The sequence below is a fragment of the Nerophis lumbriciformis genome, linkage group LG19 (assembly GCF_033978685.3).
Source record: "Nerophis lumbriciformis linkage group LG19, RoL_Nlum_v2.1, whole genome shotgun sequence".
In the NCBI taxonomy this organism is placed as follows: Eukaryota; Metazoa; Chordata; class Actinopteri; order Syngnathiformes; family Syngnathidae; genus Nerophis; species Nerophis lumbriciformis.
This window is the reverse complement of record NC_084566.2, coordinates 18,882,333-18,902,762: the sequence shown is the minus strand read 5'-3', so window position 1 is coordinate 18,902,762 and position 20,430 is coordinate 18,882,333. Positions and strand designations below refer to the sequence as shown.

The following is a 20,430-nucleotide window of genomic DNA, read 5'->3' as shown; positions in this document are numbered from 1 at the left end:
GTACCCTTCCTCAGATTTGTGCCTCGAGACAATCCTGTCTCGGAGGTCTACAGACAGTTCCTTCGACTTCAGTCTTGGTTTGTGCTCTGCCAGACACTGTCAAGTGTGGGACCTCATATATAGGCAGCTGTGTGCTTTTCCAAATCATGTCCATTCAACGGAATTCACCACAGCTGTATTTCAATTAAGCATGTTCTCGTGTTTCCTTATTTTCTGGTTACACCCCTCTGGCCTGAGCGCCGTTTCCCTCACCTCTCCCTGATTGGAAACCTGAGCCTATCAGGCTTATTTATAAGCCAGCTTGCCCCTCAGTCAGTACTGGAAGATTGTTTATGTTACAAACTGTGTTACTGACTGCCCATTGCTGCCTATTGATCAGTACAAGACGTTCCATGACTTGTGATTCTGTTTTTGCACTCGCCTTTTTGTGCTCCGTTCCCCCACTCCCTTGCAAGTGTGTTTTATTTTGTTTATTAAACCAGTGTTTTTCAACCTTTTTTGAGCCAAGGCACATTTTTTTCATTGAAAAAATGCGGAGGCACACCACCAGCAGAAATCATTAAAAAATTAAACTCAGCAGCCGATATTGACAGTAAAAAGTTGTTGTCGCAATTGTTGGATATGACTGTAAACCATAACCAAGTATGCATCAATATAGCTCTTGTCTCAAAGTAGGTGTACTGTCACCACCTGTCACATCACACCCTGACTTATTTGGAGTTTTTTTTGCTGTTTTCCTGTGTGTAGTGTTTTAGTTCTTGTCTTGCACTCCTATTTTGGTGGCTTTTTCTCTTTTTTTGGTATTTTCCTATGGCAGTTTCATGTCTTCCTTGACCGCTATTCCCCACACTTGCTTTGTTTTAGCAATCAAGAATATTTCAGTTGTTTTTATCCTTCTTTGTGGGGACATTGTTGATTGTCATGTCATGTTCGGATGTACTTTGTGGACGCCGTCTCTGCTCCACAGTAAGTCTTTGCTGTCGTCCAGCATTCTGTTTTTGTTTACTTTGTAGCCAGTTCAGTTTTAGTTTCGTTCTGCATAGCCTTCCTTAAGCTTCAATGCCTTTTCTTAGGGGCACTCACCTTTTGTTTATTTTTGGTTTAAGCATAAGACACCTTTTTACCTGCACGCTGCCTCCCGCTGTTTCTGACATCTACAAAGCAATTAGCCACCGGCTGCCACCTACTGATATGGAAGAGTATAACGTGGTAAGTCTGCCGATCTCCAGACAGTACAGACACTCAACAACGGCACATTATTTGTTTATTATAATTACTGGTTTGCAAAAAATATTTTTAACCCAAATAGGTGAAATTAGATCATCTCCCACGGCACACCAGACTGTATCTCACGGCACACTAGTGTGCCGCGGCACAGTGGTTGAAAAACACTGTATTAAACCATATTACTTTACTCACCAGCTGCCTGTTGTCTGTATCTTGGGGTCTAATTGCCAAAGCTGTCTATTGAGCTTCATGGCAAAGGCTGTAACTATTTATGTACATGTAGTTTATGAGTTTGTTATTGTTTAAAATTAGCAAAAATGTCAAAGAAACTTTTTCGCATTGTCCTTAATGGGTATTGTGCGTCGAATTTTGAGGGCGTAAATGAATGTATTCCTTTTTGGAATTAGGCTGTGACGTAACAAAGTGTGGAAAAAGTAAAGCGTTGTGAACAGGGATGGGAATCGAGAACTGGTTGCTGTTTAGAACCGGTTCCCAGTGTTTCAATTCCTTGGAATCGCTTGCCATTTTTCCAAACAATTCCCTTAATGATTGTTGCGGGCGGGAGTGACGTCATCACGCAACGTGCGTAGTGACATCAGACAGCAACATGGTGGCGTCATGCACTAACCACTGTGGAACTGTGCTGCCCAAGTAATTTCCACATGTTTTAATTTGTTGTATTCAACAGAAAGAATATTTATTTCTAATATTTATTTTCAAAAAAGTTTTTTTTTTTTCCATGCTATGTGCTTCATAAGACCTCACTGTTGGCTTTGCAAGATCATGTTAGTTTTATACTAAACAAAATGAATGCTAATCCACCTGTTTATAATTGTTTCCAAATAAGAATCTATGAGAGAATCAATAAAGATCGGAATCGTTATCAATTCCCATCCCTAGCTGAGAATACTTTCCGGATGCACTGTATAATAGTAATATAAATAATAAAAAGAATGATAATAATAACAATAATAATAATAATAATAATAATAACACTAATAAGGGTGTTTATACTATTATTTGTATTATTCACTGATAGTAATCCTACGTAAAAAAAATCTAATAATCTCTACTTTACACACTGAAGTAAAAGGAAAACTTGGCATATGTATAATTATATTTAAGTGAATATGAACAGGTTATATGATTATTGAAAATGTTTATTTTGGCCAATTTATATTAAATTTATTGACACTTTTTTGTAAACAAAAACAAATTGTTAAAAGGGGTTATATGTGATGATCCGTTGCCAGGTTCATGTTTTGTTTTAGTTTAAGACTCTTAGTTCTGTTTCAGCACCCCTGGGTTTGTGTTTCTTGGTTGCCATAGGAGCTGATTATTTTCACCTGCCGCTGATCAGTGTTCGGGACGCTCACCTGCTCCCGGGCACTAATCAGAGAGCTATTTATTCCTGCTTTTCACCACACTCGGTCTGGCTGTTTTTTTTTTTTGCTCCTGCAACAAGTTACATTAGTACACCTTTGATTCCTGTTTTTATGTTAGCTTTCCAGTGCTAGTTTTCCGCCTTAGCTCCCCATGCAATCGACACGCTCTTCTTGTGTGTTTGTTTGTATTTTTCCTGCATTTTTATATTGTAAACTGATTTATGGAAAATAAATCATTGTCCTATTTATTACCTGCACTCTGCCTCCGGAGTTCCGTTTTCATCTTGGGGAAACGATCCGCGCACAAACATGCGCCCACCCAACCGTAACATTTTATACAACATGTTGAAGACACGGTATGTCAGTGATATCTTTAAAATGTCAAAAACCTAAGTTAGGTTTTACAAGTGTTTTAAGAAGCTGGTTTCAATTTGTTTTTTTAGTGTATGTAAATATACCAAGTGTGTGTATGAGACTGTGATGTTGGATTCAGGCTGGGATCGGGGACCCTTTAGGAGTCTTGTGTTTGGGGGTAGAAAGTTTGCTGCCACGCCCCTGCTGGGGAGCAGCGTTTCATTGAGCGAAACATTCATGAAACAAGTTTTGTGACACAATTCGGACACAGTGAGGATAATTCACTTCTGTTGAAGGCTATTTCGACAATATTTGGCTTGTGTTGACTTATTTTTAGTGGATAAAAATGATATACACTGACTACTCTAATTCATCCATCCATCATATATAAATGTATATACAAACCCCGTTTTCATATGAGTTGGGAAATTGTGTTAGATGTAAATATAAACGGAATACAATGATTTGCAAATCATTTTCAACCCATATTCAGTTGAATATGCTACAAAGACAACATATTTGATGTTCAAACTGATAAACATTTTTTTATTTGCAAATAATCATTAACTTTAGAATTTGATGCCAGCAACACGTGACAAAGAAGTTGGGAAAGGGCATGTTCACCACTGTGTTACATCACCTTTTTTTTTTTTTAACAACACTCAATAAACGATTGGGAACTGAGGAAACTAATTGTTGAAGCTTTGAAAGTGGAATTATTTCCCATTCTTATTTTATGTAGAGCTTCAGTCGTTCAACAGTCCGGGGTCTCCGCTGTCGTATTTTACGATTCATAATGCGCCACACATTTTCGATGGGAGACAGGTCTGCACTGCAGGGGGGCCAGGAAAGTACCCGCACTTTTTTTTTACGAAGCCACGCTGTTGTAACACGTGCTGAATGTGGCTTGGCATTGTCTTGCTGAAATAAGCAGGGGCGTCCATGAAAAAGACGACGCTTAGATGGCAGCATATGTTGTTCCAAAATCTGTATGTACCTTTCAGCATTAATGGTGCCTTCACAGATGTGTAAGTTACCCATGCCTTGGGCACTAATGCACCCCCATACCATCACAGATGCTGGCTTTTGAACTTTGCGTCGATAACATTCTGGATGGTTCGCTTCCCCATTGGTCCGGATGACACGATGTTGAATATTTCCAAAAACAATTTGAAATGTGGACTCGTCAGACCACAGAACACTTTTCCACTTTGCATGAGTCCATCTTAGATGATCTCGGGCCCAGAGAAGCCGGCGGCGTTTCTGGATGTTGTTGATAAATGGCTTTTGCTTTGCATAGTAGAGCTTTAACTTGCACTTACAGATGTAGCAACAAACTGTATTTAGTGACAGTGCTTTTCTGAAGTGTTCCTGAGCCCATGTGTTGATATCCTTTAGAGATTGATGTCGGTTTTGGATACAGTGCCGTCTGAGGGATCGAAGGTCACGGTCATTTAATGTTGGTTATGCCGCTTACGTGGAGTGATTTCTCCAGATTCTCTGAACCTTTTGATGATATTATGGACCGTAGATGTTGAAATCCCTAAATTTCTTGCAATTGCACTTTGAGAAATGTTGTTCTTAAACTGTTTGACTATTTGCTCACGCAGATGGGGACAAAGAGGTGTACCTCGCCCCATCCTTTCTTGTGAAAGACTGAGCATTTTTTGGGAAGCTGTTTTTATACACAATCATGGCACCCACCTGTTCCCAATTACCCTGCACACCTGTGGGATGTTCCAAATAAGTGTTTGTTGAGCATTCCTCAACTTTTTCAGTATTTATTGCCACCTTTCCCAACTTCTTTGTCACGTGTTGCTGGCATCAAATTCTAAGGTTAATGATTATTTGCAAAAAAAAAAAAATGTTTATCAGTTTGAACATCAAATATGTTGTCTTTGTAGCATATTCAACTGAATATGGGTTGAAAATGATTTGCAAATCATTGTATTCCGTTTATATTTACATCTAGCACAATTTCCCAACTCATATGGAAACGGGGTTTGTACAAACGTAGAAGATATGATAAAATGGGTGCCGAGTTGTGCTGACTTTTTTCATAAATTCCGGCTTTGCAGACATACGTAGATTAGTAAAAAAAATACACTCACCTTGAAAACGTCAACTTGTGAAAAAGCTTGTTCTTGTTGTATTGCTGTCTACAGAAAAAGAGAGAAAGGTGGATATTACAAACAGGCGGGTCAAGGTATTTTTTTTTTGGTTGAGTTGAGAACAGAATATAACGGAAACATCCTCATTGAACAGAATCAGAAAATGTCCAAATTGAAAACACTTTCAAGCACCGCCTAATCAAACTAGTAAATCTGGCAATAAAAGCAGAGAAAATAGATTTCATGTGTGCATAATTTTAATGCAAATATGATTTTCTGTTACCTTCTATATCTCACTCTAAAGGAATCAAATCCCAGCATCTGTTTAGCTTTAATGCACACATTCATAGAAAAGAATGTCGGTGCATCAAAGGGACTGCAAGGCTGAGTCTCCATGCAGGACACAAAAGCATGAGTAGAACATTATAATATAAATAGAAAACTTGCATTTAAATGAACAACATGTTTCCTGGTTTATTGGTTAATGAGCTCTCTGATGTAATTTAACAAGGCTGATTTTCACCTGTATGCAATGTAGAGGTGTCCCGATCTGATATAGATATCTGATATCGGTCCAATATCAGCAACAACAACAAAAAAGTATCGAAAGATATTTTCTTGCATGTAAAATCTTTTTTGAACAGCTCTTTTAAGTGAACCGTGGAAACCAATTTGCAACTCTGAGTTGTTCGTTTCGCCATTCTTACTCGTGCATCTCCATGAACGGGAATATCGTGCAAAAGTCATTTGATTTTAGGAGTTCAAATAAAACATACAGACCAATTAAAGGGTCAGGAAGTTTTTGCACTTATTTTTCATTATTATTAATCGAGTGTGAAGCATTAGTTTTTATTAGCTGAAAACTGTAATCATCAAAATTGTGAAGAAATTGACAAATACATTCATAGGTTGAAATATGTTGTTGCAGGGTCCCACAGATAAACCAGTTGAGAACTACTCGTTGATGTTCAGTATTTTATGAAAACAAGATTCAGAACTTTGCTGCTATCATTATAGTAATTCAGGGTTTACCTGAGATTGCCAAGATACCTATCGCGGTGGGGGCGTGGTCATTATGATGTCATCGTACAATTTGCATAATTTGCTATGATGATATGATTTTCTTTAAAGAAGTTTAAAAAAGGTATACAGTATATACATTTAAAATACATCTGTATTATTAATTAGTATTAACATATATATTTTTTTATACTATATCGTTTTGCTCTATTTTCAATTTTTGCTGCTTATTGTCCAATTGTTGAGAATTTTTCAAGTGTCTAGAGACTTTTAGTTCCTTATTGAAACGACTAGCAACACATCTAGCATCTTTTGCTGGTGTTATTAAAGACTGTACTCGTGTTTACAGACTCTACTTCTGTCCCTTGATGTCTCTGACAAAAAGCCAGCTGCAGCGAGCACGATGTCACACTTGCTTTGCTCTGCTGCTCCAATTGGACTTTCTTTCCCTAAAAGCTGCCATTGTCCTCTTAATAGTTCCCCATTTTGTATATCGCTGTCCATGGGTATATGTGGGATATATTAAAGTTACGTCCACATCGCAGACATGCTGACTAGGCTCCAGATAATCGCGTGCATCTTGTTTACATCAGAACATGTGAGTGAATTATATTTATATAGCGCTTTTCTCTAGTGACTCAAAGCGCTTTACATAGTGAATCCTGATATCTACGTTACATTTAAACCAGTGTGGGTGGCACTGGGGCAGGTGGATAAAGTGTCTTGCTGAAGGACAAAACGGCAGGGACTCGGATGGCGGAAGTGGGGATCGAACCTGGAACCCTCAAGTTGCTGGGACGGCCACTCTACCAATCGAGCTACGCCGCCGAGTGGTCGCCTCCTACTCAGTGGCCTAGTGGTTAGAGTGTCCGCCCTGAGATCGGTAGGTTGTGAGTTCAAACCCCGGCCGAGTCATACCAAAGACTATAAAAATGGGAGCCATTACCTCCCTGCTTGGCACTCAGCATCAAGGGTTGGAATTGGGGGTTAAATCACCAAAATGATTCCCGGGCGCGGCCACCGCTGCTGCCCACTGCTCCCCTCACCTCCCAGGGGGTGATCAAGGGTGATGGGTCAAATGCAGAGAATAATCTCGCCACACCTAGTGTGTGTGTGACAATCATTGGTACTTTAACTTTAACTTTAAAGTCTTTATATTTCCGCGGCCGAATTTCTGTGAATCATTAGTCAATAGTGCACAAATAAATAATGGGCTTTATATATATATATATATATATATGCATATATATATATATATATATATATATATATATATATATATATATATTTTATTTATTTTTTTTTTTTTTTAATTTATTTATTTATTTTTTATTTTTTCGGACTATAAGTCACTGTTTTTTTCATAGTTTGGCTGGGGGTGAGACTTATACTCAGGAGCGACTTATGTGTGAAATTATAAACACGTTACCGTAAAATATCAAATAATATTATTTAGCTCATTCACGTAAGAGACTAGACGTATAAGATTTCATGGGATTTAGCGATTAGGAGTGACAGATTGTTTGGTAAACGTATAGCATGTTCTATATGTTATAGTTATTTGAATGACTCTTACCATAATATTTCACGTTAACATACCAGGCACGTTCTCAGTTGGTTATTTATGCGTCATATAACGTACACTTATTCAGCCTGTTGTTCACTATTCTTTATTTATTTTAAATTGCCTTTCAAATGTCTATTCTTTGTGTTGGGTTTTATCAAATACATTTCCCCAAAAGATGCGACTTATACTCGAGTGTGACTTATATATGTTTTTTTCCTTCTTTCTTATGCATTTTCGGCCGGTGCGACTTATACTCCGGAGCGACTTATAGTCCGAAAAATACGGTATTTATATATATATATATATATATATATATATATATATATATATACATACATACTATAACGATCTGCTAGTGGTAATGATTCATGTTCGTGTGGTTTTAATTTGACGTTTATTTTTTCCATGATCGCAAACACACCATTCGGGCCTGAAAGCGGGTTATTGGAGGATGAGGAAGTGTTATTGTGGCTGGTCCAAAGAAGCACAGAGACGAAAGTGTTTGCACTGAAGACAAAACCTGTTACAATTGAGCCGGCTGTTATCATAAAATTCTCAATAAAGTTAAAAATAGCCAGCGTTTGACTTTTGACTTCTTCTGGAGGCTACATTGCATCACATGACTTTAATTTGTTTTCATGTAAAAAAAACAAAAACATTATTTTGAGGGTGTGGTGGCTATCATTTTGCCGTGGTCGTGCGCCACATTCAGTTAAATAAGGGGAAAACCTGTAATTATAAGCCCTTTCATTCCCACAGATGACATCTACACGTTACAGGTATTTAAAACGCCGCCATCCAGCCTAGGACCTTCTATCATCTATTTATCCTCGTTACAGAAGAGCCTCCTGACCGCCCGGCTGTAATTCCTTCGCCTGACTCTCTGGGGGCTCTTTTCCACCCTTCGCCTTCCTTCAGTCATTTATACAGCCACCACTTTTGGCCCCATAGCCTCGAAGCCATCAATGCTTTAAAAGCAGCCGGGCGAGTAAATCTGCCAGATATAATTAAAACAGCTTCTTTTGTAGTGCTTCGGTGCCTTCTGTCCATTTGTCCCTTGAAAAAATACAGGCTCTGGGAACCTTCTGACACAAAAGGACTGACCCGTAGACAAATGGGTACGTACTTTATGATGAGTCGGCGAAAAAGTCCGCCGTATCTCAAACTGTATTTTTATCTCAAGGGCTGCTATTTGAGTTTCCGAGTGAAAAGACCATGAGAGAGGCCAAAGGGATGATTTTCATTCATAAAAAATGACTGGAGAGCATATGCATATGAGAAGTTTGTGCATTGAAATATTCATGTTAGCCCTGTCTCTGTGCGCCACACTCCACCTTCTTGGAGAAATTAACAGTTTGTGCAACAGGATCAATGATGCTCATTCACGTCGTTTTCCTGCAATATTGTTCGAAGGACTGTGACTTTGGCGCCATTGATTAGCTGATTTATTGCCCGCATCGGTCCTGGCCTTGTGCAGAATCTCAAGACGCTCGTTAAACGACAATAAAGAGAAACGACGAGAAGACAGACGGAGAGAAAAAATAGAATGTGCCGGCATGTATGGAGTTTCTAAAGCAAATACTTAGGAAGCCATTTTTTTTCTACGGAAAACAACAGAAAGATATTTCAAATGCATATAAAAATGAATTGTTCTCTGCTTTGAGGCTATTTGTCCAAATAACCACCAAACACACACACAAATGGTACGTTTCATTAAAAAAAATAAAAAATCATAGTTACTTTACATGTTGGAAACATTTTTCTCAAAGGTTTAATGACAATATAAGTAGTCTGGTACAGGGTCAAGCTCTCACTATCAAATGTACAAAACCCAAAACCAGTGAAGCTGGCAGGTTGTGTACTTTGTAAATAAAAACAGATTACAAAGATTTGCAAATCCTTTTGAACTTATTTTCAATTGAATAGACTGCACAGACAAGATATTTAATGTTCGAACTGAGAAACTTAATTTTGTTTTGAAAATAATCATTAACTTAGAATTTAATGGCACCAACACATTGCAAAAAACTTGGCACGGCGGCATTTTTACCACTGTGTTACATGGCCTTTCCTTTTAACAACGACAACGACGTCCACAGTTTCCAAAAACAATTTGAAATGTGGACTCGTCAGACCATGCAACACTTTTCCACTTTGCATCAGTCTATATTAGATGAGATCGGGCCCAGCGAAGCCGGCGGCGTTTCTGGGTGTTGTTGATAAATGGCTTTCGCTTTGCATAGTAGAGTTTTAACTTGCACTTACAGATGTAGCGACAAACTGGAGTTACTGACAGTGGTTTTTGGAAGTGTTCCTGAGGCCATGTGGTGATATCCTTTACACACCGATGTCGTTTTTTGATGCAGTACAGCCTGAGGGATCCAATGTTACAGGATTAACCGCTTACATGCAGTGATTTCTCCAGATTCTCTGAATCTTTTGATGATATTACGGACTGTAGATGGTGAAATCCATAAATTCATTGCAATAGCTGGTTGGGAAATGTTGTTCTTAAACTGTTCGACAATTTGCTCACGCATTTGTTCACAAAGTGGTGACCCTCGCCCCATCCTTGTTTGTGAATGACTGAGCATTTCATGGAAGCTGCTTTTATACCCAATCATGGCACCCACCTGTTCCCAATTAGCCTGTTCACCTGTGGGATTTTCCAAATACGTGTTTTATGAGCATTCCTCAACTTTTTCAGTCTTGTTTGCCACTTGTGCCAGCTTTTTTGAAACATGTTGCAGGCATCAAATTCCAAATGAGCTAATATTTGCAAAAAATAACACAGTTTTCCAGTTCGAACGTTAAGTATCTTGTCTTTGAAGTCTATTCAATTGAATATAGGTTGAAAAGGATTATGTACAATCTTAACTTAAAGTGCAAAAAGGAATTAAACTAAAACAATATAACACAATATAAAACACTATAACACCTAAATGAAACGTGATACAACATTTGGAAATTGTTCAACATTCTTAACTGTTTAAATTGTGTAAAAAGTAGATAGACTCACTATACCACAACTACATCACATATAATTAAACACTGTAACAATAAAGAAGACTTGTGTTTTAACAGAATTGACTGTAAAAGTACAAAATAGGAATTCAAGTAAAACAATAACAAAATAAAACACTAGCACTTTAATGACGGATGATACAGTGATTCTCAAACTGTGGTACGCAGGCTTCATCTAGAGGTACGGCAAATAATCAGCTAATTTAATATTCAAACACAGTGTTACTGTTCAAACTGTGCCAAAAATTTATTTGTTAAATACATGCCTTGTTTTTAATGAATGATTAAGTCTACTACAATACTGTATTTTAATGTTTGTCATTATGGTGCTACTTGGAGAGCCAAGGGTTTTCTGAGGCGGAATTTGGTGAAAACAGTTTGAGAACCACTTATATAACATGTGGAAGTGGTTTTAACATTTTTCATAACTTTTTGAATGTAAAAAAAGATAACCTCATTATACTACAACTATGTAACAAAAATAAACACTACCACCTTATACTATGCTGCTTTTGACATATTTATTTACATACGAGTGATGGGGTTCTGGTCACCATCAGAGGGAGTCATGTTGCAGTGCTCGGGTGATTGTGCCAACACCAAAGTGTAACAACAACAAAGCCACACGCTTTCATGGTTATGAATCCAAATTCTCTGCACTTATGGGGATCCCAAATACACAAAAACAGGTGCTAATAGGCAAGAAAAGTGGGTTTGCATAATATTACCCCTTTAAAGGGAACTGCATTTTTTGGGAATTTTGCCTAATGTTCACAATTTGTATGAACGTTTTTGGAGAAATGTATGTGTAAATACAAAGACTTGAATGTAACACCTGGTATACGTTTAATAACTCAAGTACAGGATTAAAGTTTCTTCTACATGTACAGTGGTTCTCAATTACGCCCCCGGTAAGAGACAAAAAAATATTCACTAACCCCCTGAATTAGAATCCTACAGAACCTGACAGTATCTATGTATCTATTTAAGTGTATCCTCATTACCAGTTAACTGAAGGGTTATGTACGTATATATTTGGTAATATTTCCTGGTTGAGCATTAATTAGAGCATGGGTGTCAAAGTCAAGGCCCGTGGGCCATATCCGGCCCACGAATTAATTATATATGGCCCCCGGGATGATATTTGATTAGTATTAGAACCGGCCCGCAAGCCACAGCCGCCTGCTGCTGTTTTGCACGCACCAATACTACATCAGTGTTGGGGCTAAAAATGTTCAAAATGGGGTCCTAGGGACCCCATCAAGTCATAAAAATGGGGTCCCACAATACATTTTTAGGGTGCCACTTTTTTGTAACAATTTTGAAAACAAATGATAAATGTATGCATTATCCTGTTATATCTCACATTCTATATTGTGTTTTGGAAAAAGGTTGTGATAAACGTTACTTAATTCATAAAAAAAAGTTATAGAAAAATTAAATAAATTTTTATTGCTTATGTAAATGTATTCAGTTATAAACATTCATTCACTTTCTTCATTCCTTCATGGATCTAAACTTTACCGCTGCTGGTATTTTTTTCTATATTTTTATTGTAATATTTTCAGAATACGTTTATTCTGTTTTTGGCCAAAGTAAGACAAAGAAAACAATCTGTTGTTTTCTTCTTTATTTTTTAGATTTAATGCCATGATTTTAATAGTCCGGCCCGCGTGTGCACAGATTTTCCTCCATGCGGCCCCTGAGCTAAAATTACTGCCATCTAGTTGGAAGCTTGTGTATCGTTCAACAATGAAAAAAGACGCTAATACCGTCAGTCCCCCCCCCCCCCCCCCCCCCGACACCTCACCTCACATTAGAGGCACTGATTTTATTATGTTTGTTGTCTTCTCCCTGCCTTCTCTATTGGTTTTTCAGTTTCTTCCCCAGTCTTTTGTCCCCAACTAGGCACACCTGCTGCTAATCACTTCCTGGTAGCATTTAAGCGCGTCTCCACCAGCTGGTCCCTGCCGGTTATTGTTCCTGAACTCTGCTCTGACATGTGCTACCTTGATTCTGCTTCCCTGGTATGTTGCCTTCGCATATTTCTGTAATATTGACCTCGTTGTGTTTTTGTTTTCCTAGCCACCTTGTTTTGAGAGGACTAGTTTTTGCCATGCTGTGTGCGTCCTGACCTTTGTTCCGCCAACCTCTGAAAGAGACTACTTTTGTTATATTTCCCATGGTGTGCACTTTTGCCCCATCACCCTTAGTTACCATTTTGGACTTATTAAATATTTTCATTTTTTATCGCATACCTTGCCTCCATTCTCTGCATCCCGGGGTCCACCCTTGAACTCAATCCGAACAGATTTAATGACAAACATCGACCCAAATTATCCATCATTACACACAGAGTGAATTTATTTAAAGTGCATTTCTTAATAAGTTGGATGATGATAATAAACTCTGAAATCAGTATCTTAGAAAATATAAAAAATTATCAAACATTTTATTATGGTCAATTACTGATTCACACTTAAATCAATAAAACAACAGCAGTTTTTCATTGGTTCTCGCAACTTCGAACCAAATCTCAGCGTTCACTTAAAAGAGCCGTTCAAAAGATTCAACTCTTTGGCGAACGTCACGTCTGTGCCAGGCAAAGGCGCTCGACCTGCAGGTGAAGAATCGCTGATTAAGCGAATGCGTCATTATTATTATCATTCTTATTCAGCGTGATTTCCGGCAAGTCTTACAAATGCAACATCTCGCTTGAATTTACAATATACTGTATATTTCTTACAGTTGTACTTTAAGGGATTTTAAACTATTTGCATAAAAAAACAGCGATGCTCTCCGACGGGTCCTCCTTTACTGTGAGTTCATGACCAGAAAAACAAAACACCAAACGCGGTCTCCCATGCAATGTGAGGTAAAAAAATGAATATTTCATAACATTTCTCACCTGTGTTTGATATTAATGAACTGTGTGCATAAGCCTACGCTGCGTGCTTTGCCAAGCGATAGATCTGCCCGCCCACCTGTTATGAATATGTAAAAATCATAAGCTAACAAAGGCTATGGAAGGCATATTTAGTTTTTTTGGAGCACATTTGGCTGCTTTGTGTTGACATGTGCTCCTCCTGTGCGGTGCCGCTGTCCCTGGTGCTGAACTGCTGAGCTGACTTGCACATCTTCTAGACCAGTGTTTTTCAACCTTTTTTGAGCCAAGGCACATTTTTTGTGTTGAAAAAATGCGGAGGCACACCACCAGCAGAAATCACTAAAAAACTAAACTCTGTTAACAGTAAAAAGTTGTCGCAGTTGTTGAGTATGACTTTAAACCATAACCAAGCATGCATCACTATAGCTCTTGTCTCAAAGTAGGTGTACTGTCACCATCTGTCACATCACGCTGACTTATTTGAAGTTTATTGCTGTTTTCTTGTGTGTAGTGTTTTAATTCTTGTCTTGCGCTCCTATTTTGGTGGCTTTTTCTCTTTTTTTGGTATTTCCCTGTAGCAGTTTCATGTCTTCCTTTGAGCGATATTTCCCGCATCTACTTTGTTTTAGCAATCAATAATATTTCAGTTGTTTTTATCCTTCTTTGTGGGGACATTGTTGATTGTCATGTCATGTTCGGATGTACATTGTCTTTGCTCCACAGTAAGTCTTTGCTGTCGTCCAGCATTCTGTTTTTGTTTACTTTGTAAGCCAGTTTAGTTTTAGTTTCGTTCTGCATAGCCTTCTCTAAGCTTCAATGCCTTTTCTTAGGGGCACTCACCTTTTGTTTATTTTTGGTTTAAGCATTAGACACCTTTTTACCTGCACGCTGCCTCCCGCTGTTTCCGACATCTACACAGCAATTTGCTATTGGCTGCCACCAACTGATATGGAAGAGTATAACGTGGTAAGTCTGTTGATCTCCAGACAGTACAGAAACTCAACAACAACACATCATTTGCAGACTATAATTACTGGTTTGCAAAAAATATTTTTAACCAAAATAGGTGAAACTAGATAATCTCCCATGGCACACCCGACTGTATCTCAGTATCTCATGGTTGAAAAACACTGTTCTAGTACTAGTCTAACAGTTTTTTCCAATTGCTTACACACTAAATTTTACATTTTCACAGTTAACAAAGTCTACACACAGTAAACAAAACCACTGTGCAGATTTGCCTAATATTAGGCATAGACTCCGCTTCACATTTTTTGCGAAATATTACACACAATGCTTTACACACACCTTCCCATCTTGCACACAGATAATGATTGTGATACACACATGTTCACACTTTACACAAAGATACAAATTGTGAAGTTACTTCCTGGTCAATCCTAAGGGCTGGCTTGCCAACGACCACACAATTGAACACATCGGATAATCACATCCACCAGGTGTAAAGACATACAGGTGATACATTGAAAATACAGCTTTCAAGTGGGTGCTACAGCTATACAGTTTTTTCCATTTGTAATTTTTATCTCCAGATTTTTTTTCAAACCTTTTTATTTGTCTCAGATTGTAATTTGTACTGCATATCATTGTTGACTACTGTGATATGTTACTTTACCTGACTGTGGTAAAAAATAAATATTTTCAGTTTGCAGCATCATTGTTGAGCAGTTCTTGAAAAGATTACAGGATATTTTACTTTCTCTTTAGGTCTTTACGTATAGGCCCACTTCAAAGTAAACAATGGCGATTGCTATGGATTTGTCAATATATTTTGTCAAGTCCTCCTCTCTGAGCTGCCACCTTAACGTGGTAGAGGAGTTTGCGTGTCCCAATGATCCTAGGAGCTATGTTGTCCGGGGGCTTTATGCCCCCTGGTAGGGTCTCCCAAGGCAAACTGGTCCTAGGTGAGGGATCAGACAAAGAGCAGCTCGAAGACCTCTATGAAGAACACGAACAAGGAACCCAGATTTCCCTCGCCCGGACGCGGGTCACCGGGGCCCTCCTCTGGAGCCAGGCCCGGAGGTGGGGCACGATGGCGAGCGCCTCGTGGCCGAGCCTGTCCCCATGGGGCCCGGCCGGGCACAGCCCGAAGAGGCAACGTGGGTCCCCCCTCCAATGGGCTCACCACCCATAGCAGGGGCCATAGAGGTCGGGTGCAGTGTGAGCTGGGCGGAAGCCGAGGGCAGGGCACTTGGCGGTCCGATCCTCGGCTACATAAGCTAGCTCTTGGGACGTGGAACGTCACCTCGCTGGGGGGGAAGGAGCCTGAGCTAGTGCGTGAGGTGGAGAAGTTCCGGCTAGATATAGTCGGACTCACTTCGACGCACAGCAAGGGCTCTGGAACCAGTTCTCTTGACAGGGGCTGGAGTCTCTTCCACTCTGGCGTTGCCGGCATTGAGAGGCGACGGGCTGGGGTGGCAATTCTTGTTTCCCCTCGGCTCAAAGCCTGCACGTTGGAGTTCAACCCGGTGGACGAGAGGGTAGCCTCCCTCCGCCTTCGGGTGGGGGGACGGGTCCTGACTGTTGTTTGCGCTTACGCGCCCAACGGCAATTCAGATTACCCACCCTTTTTGGATTCACTCGAGGGAGTACTGGAGAGTGCTCCCCCGGGTGATTCCCTCGTTCTACTGGGGGACTTCAACGCTCATGTTGGCAACGACAGTGAAATCTGGAGAGGCGTGATTGGGAAGAATGGCCGCCCGGATCTGAACCCGAGTGGTGTTTTGTTATTGGACTTTTGTGCTCGTCACGGATTGTCAATAACAAACACCATGTTCAAACATAAGGGTGTCCATATGTGCACTTGGCACCAGGACACCCTAGGCCGCAGTTCCATGATCGACTTTGTAGTTGTGTCATCGGATTTGCGGTCTCATGTTTTGGACACCCGGGTGAAGAGAGGGGCGGAGCTTTCTACCGATCACCACCTGGTGGTGAGTTGGCTGCGATGGTGGGGGAGGATGCCGGACAGACCTGGCAGGCCCAAACGCATTGTGAGGGTTTGCTGGGAACGCCTGGCAGAGTCTCCTGTCAGAGAGAGTTTCAATTCCCACCTCCGGAAGAACTTTGAACATGTCCCGAGGGAGGCGCTGGACATTGAGTCCGAGTGGACGATGTTCCGTACCTCTGTTGTCGAGGCGGCCGATTGGAGCTGTGGCCGCAAGGTAGTTGGTGCCTGTCGTGGCGGTAATCCTAGAACCCGTTGGTGGACACCGGCGGTGAGGGATGCCGTCAAGCTGAAGAAGGAGTCCTATCGGGTTCTTTTGGCTCATGGGACTCCTGAGGCAGCAGACAGGTACCGACAGGCCAAGCGGTGTGCGGCTTCAGCGGTCGCGGAGGCAAAAACTCGGACATGGGACGAGTTCGGTGAGGCCATGGAAAAAGACTTCCGGACGGCTTCGAAGCAATTCTGGACCACCATCCGCCGCCTCAGGAAGGGGAAGCAGTGCAGTGTCAACACCGTGTATGGTGCGGATGGTGTTCTGTTGACCTCGACTGCGGATGTTGTGGATCGGTGGAGAGAATACTTCGAAGACCTCCTCAATCCTACCAGCACGTCTTCCTATGAGGAAGCAGGGCCTGGGGAATCTGTGGTGGGCTCTCCTATTTCTGGGGCTGAGGTTGCTGAGGTAGTTAAAAAGCTCCTCGGTGGCAAGGCCCCGGGGGTGGATGAGATCCGCCCGGAGTTCCTTAAGGCTCTGGATGTTGTGGGGCTGTCTTGGTTGACAAGACTCTGCAACATCGCGTGGACATCGGGGGCGGTACCTCTGGATTGGCAGACCGGGGTGGTGGTTCCTCTCTTTAAGAAGGGGAACCGGAGGGTGTGTTCCCACTATCGTGGGATCACACTCCTCAGCCTTCCCGGTAAGGTCTATTCAGGTGTACTGGAGAGGAGGCTACGCCGGATAGTCGAACCTCGGATTCAGGAGGAACAGTGTGGTTTTCGTCCTGGTCGTGGAACTGTGGACCAGCTCTATACTCTCGGCAGGGTCCTTGAGGGTGCATGGGAGTTTGCCCAACCAGTCTACATGTGCTTTGTGGACTTGGAGAAGGCATTCGACCGTGTACCCCGGGAAGTCCTGTGGGGAGTGCTCAGAGAGTATGGGGTAACGGACTGTCTTATTGTGGCGGTTCGCTCCCTGTATAATCAGTGTCAGAGCTTGGTCCGCATTGCCGGCAGTAAGTCGGACACGTTTCCAGTGAGGGTTGGACTCCGCCAGGGCTGCCCTTTGTCACAGATTCTGTTCATAACCTTTATGGACAGAATTTCTAGGCGCAGTCAGGGCGTTGAGGGTATCTGGTTTGGTGGCTGCAGGATTAGGTCTCTGCTTTTTGCAGATGATGTGGTCCTGATGGCTTCATCTGGCCAAGATCTTCAGCTCTCACTGGATCGGTTCGCAGCCGAGTGTGAAGCGACTGGGATGGGAATCAGCACCTCCAAATCCGAGTCCATGGTTCTCGCCCGGAAAAGGGTGGAGTGCCATCTCCGGGTTGGGGAGGAGATCTTGCCCCAAGTGGAGGAGTTCAAGTACCTCGGAGTCTTGTTCACGAGTGAGGGAAGAGTGGATCGTGAGATCGACAGGCGGATCGGTGCGGCATCTTCAGTAATGCGAACGCTGTATCGATCCGTTGTGGTGAAGAAGGAGCTGAGCCAGAAGGCAAAGCTCTCGATTTACCGGTCGATCTACGTTCCCATCCTCACCTATGGTCATGAGCTTTGGGTCATGACCGAAAGGACAAGATCACGGGTACAAGCGGCCGAAATGAGTTTCCTCCGCCGGGTGGCGGGGCTCTCCCTTAGAGATAGGGTGAGAAGCTCTGTCATCCGGGGGGGAGCTCAAAGTAAAGCCGCTGCTCCTCCATATCGAGAGGAGCCAGATGAGGTGGTTCGGGCATCTGGTCAGGATGCCACCCGAACGCCTCCCTCGGGAGGTGTTTCGGGCACGTCCGACCGGTAGGAGGCCACGGGGAAGACCCAGGACACGTTGGGAAGACTATGTCTCCCGGCTGGCCTGGGAACGCCTCGGGATCCCCCGGGAGGAGCTGGACGAAGTGGCTGGGGAGAGGAAAGTCTGGGCTTCCCTGCTTAGGCTGCTGCCCCCGCGACCCGACCTCGGATAAGCGGAAGAAGATGGATGGATGGATGGATGGATGGATTTTGTCAAGTCATCAATCAATCAATCAATGTTTATTTATATAGCCCTAAATCACAAGTGTCTCAAAGGGCTGCACAAGCCACAACAACATCCTCGGTACAGAGCCCACATAAGGGCAAGGAAAAACTCACCCCAGTGGGACGTCGATGTGAATGACTATGAGAAACCTTGGAGAGGACCGCATATGTGGGTTACACATATGCAGATACCACATATATAGTTACAGTAATCATTCATCACATATGCTGAGAAGGTCGGGCAAAATGCCCCAAACATGTGATTTCTTATAGTAAAATAGGGTTTTTACAAATGTGTTTTGTATTCATCCCTGTTCTGGTTAACTCACTCCAATAGTGTCTTATCATTTGAAGTCCGTGTGAGTGAGATGACAATAAAACTATTTTTACAAATGCTTGCTTTATTCTGATGAATGGGCATATGTTTTGACCGAAGTGTGTAATTTTGCAAATACTCTAGGAATTAAGAAACTTGAATGTTGTGTTTGGAAAAGTGTGTAAATCCTTTTGAAAAAACGACACACAGTTACTAAAAGTGTGTGTAAGGAAATGGAAAAAAAAACTGTAAATCTGATTAATAACAAGTAAAAATGTTGATTAATCATGATTATTCACAGTAAATAACGTGCGGGCTAATACCTGAAAAGGTTAAAATACGCCTTCAAATGAATAAAATACCTTCCCGTTGTTCTCATTTGCATTTATGTTTAATTTGAAATGTGCAAAGTTCATATATTCGAGCTCACATTGCTGCAACCGGATAACTGCTGGCACAGCTGATTAAAGGCAACCCAAGAAACGCAGCCCTCTAGTCTTTTTTTATTGGTGTGTTCAAGAGCCCCGTGACCCCCCCTCTCATCTCTCGCTGCACAAGAACAAGAGGGAATTAGATTGTGTGGGAAAATAGAACTGATGATGGCCTTGTTAACCTTCACCTGCTTTCTTCGGAAAGGTCATAAAAAAAAAGCTGCGTTTCGATTTTTGACCGCCGTGTTTTGCCTTTTGAAATGTTTCCTTCCCCTTTTTCACTTCCCCTATCAACGGATGCCTGTCCACTGTAAATGGTGCCGTTAAACGACAACGAGTGCCAACCACAAACCGGCTATGAAAGTGGTGGTCTGTTCGGTTGCCGACTGTACGTTCCCTCCCTCTTCCAAACATGCCCAGGTGGACCGCGGGTGCCATAAAAGGGTGTTTATGCGGCTGACAAGTTGACACTGCCGCTCCTTGTCATGCTCTGATAATAAGGGCCGAGGGCCGGAGGAAAGCCTTGTTTAAGCCGGGTGGGGAGAGACAGACAAGCTCTCTTTCGGGGAGCCGGAAAAGGAAGGAGAGGAGACGGGGAATGTTCCATAAAGCCTTTATGAGGCTGTGAATGTGTCATTACTGTACAGAGATGAATAGGAGCAACAGAAGCTTGTGTTGACTGGCCGCTAACACACTTTTGACTAGAGCGTGGAGCTTTTGCTTTTTCCTTGGCTTTCCGTGGGTGTTTCTTTGTGACGCTGCAAATGAAGAGTACCACACATAATAGCGCTGCTGTAGCTGCACCACATCTACACTATATTGCCAAAAGTATTTGGCCACCCATCCAAATGATCAGAATCAGGTGTCCTAATCACTTGGCCCGGCCACAGGTGTATAAAATCAAGCACTTAGAC

The 20,430-nt window shown here is 41.7% G+C and overlaps 1 protein-coding gene across 5 annotated transcripts in view; it reads right to left on the bottom strand.

Annotated features, from left to right (window-relative positions):
* Positions 1-20,430, bottom strand: part of tnr (tenascin R (restrictin, janusin)) — a 419,906-nt gene that overhangs the window by 240,281 nt on the left and 159,195 nt on the right. For all 5 annotated transcript variants that reach the window (XM_061979400.2, XM_061979405.2, XM_061979402.2 and 2 more), the window contains one exon: positions 5,078-5,125. The gene's annotated coding sequence lies outside the window, so the exon portion shown is untranslated. The remainder of the gene's footprint in view (positions 1-5,077; positions 5,126-20,430) is intronic.